The sequence below is a fragment of the Arachis hypogaea genome, chromosome 20 (genome assembly GCF_003086295.3).
Source record: "Arachis hypogaea cultivar Tifrunner chromosome 20, arahy.Tifrunner.gnm2.J5K5, whole genome shotgun sequence".
Taxonomy (NCBI): Eukaryota; Viridiplantae; Streptophyta; class Magnoliopsida; order Fabales; family Fabaceae; genus Arachis; species Arachis hypogaea.
The window spans coordinates 88,849,209-88,850,183 of NC_092055.1; the positions used below are offsets into that span (position 1 = coordinate 88,849,209).

At 44.2% G+C, this 975-nt stretch overlaps 1 non-coding gene across 1 annotated transcript; it reads right to left on the reverse strand.

Annotated features, from left to right (window-relative positions):
- Positions 1 to 641: 641 nt before the first annotated feature.
- On the reverse strand, positions 642 to 745 carry LOC112787750 (small nucleolar RNA R71). Its single transcript, XR_003195144.1, has one exon. It is a non-coding gene; the product is annotated as a small nucleolar RNA R71 (small nucleolar RNA).
- Between the last annotated feature and the right edge of the window lie 230 nt (positions 746 to 975).

The following is a 975-nucleotide window of genomic DNA, read 5'->3' on the forward strand; positions in this document are numbered from 1 at the left end:
ACTGTCTGCACCTATCTTCTCTGCTTGTACTTGTTGGTTGTATGACAGGGAGAAGAAGCGGGGCTTCAACTTCCTTTAATTCTGAACCAGAGAGAACCTTCCTTAGACTAAGGAGGGAGGCAAGAGGAAAACGAGTAGTTGGTGCTGAAGAAGAGGAGGAACAGTTTGAGGAATACTTTGAACCAAACATGGAAGAAAACATGGAAAATCATCATGAAGAAGAGACTCTCAACCAAGGCAGAGGAGGTGGAGCAAATCATGCTAGGGAGGATAGAAGAGTTTTGGGCTCTTACATTAATCCAAACCCAGGCAATTGTGGAAGTAGCATCCAAAAGCCAACAATCCATGCCAACAACTTTGAACTTAAACCACAGCTCATCACCCTTGTTCAGAACAACTGTTCGTTTGGAGGAGGTGTTCAAGAAGATCCCAACCAACATTTGACCACCTTCCTGAGAATATGTGACACAGTGAAATCTAATGGTGTTCATCCTGACGCCTATAGATTGCTCTTATTTCCCTTCTCACTCAAAGACAAGGCAGCCAAGTGGCTGGAATCCTTCCCAAGGGAGAGCTTGACAACTTGGGAGGATGTGGTGAACAAATTCTTAGCAAGATTCTACCCTCCTCAATGAATCAATAGGCTGAGAGCTGAGGTTCAAACCATCAGGCAACAGGATGGTGAGACTCTGTATGAAGCATGGGAGAGGTTTAAAGACTTAACAAGGAGGTGTCCACCTGACATGTTCAATGAATGGGTGCAGCTACACATTTTCTATGAAGGGCTCTCTTATGAGTTAAAGAAGGCAGTAGACCATTCATCTGGAGGGTCCTTGAACAAGAAGAAGACCATTGAGGAAGCCATAGATGTTATTGAAACAGTAGCAGAAAACGACTACTTCTATGCTTCTGAAAGAGGGAACACAAGAGGAGTGATGGAGCTAAACAATGTAGACGCTCTGTTGGCCCAAAACA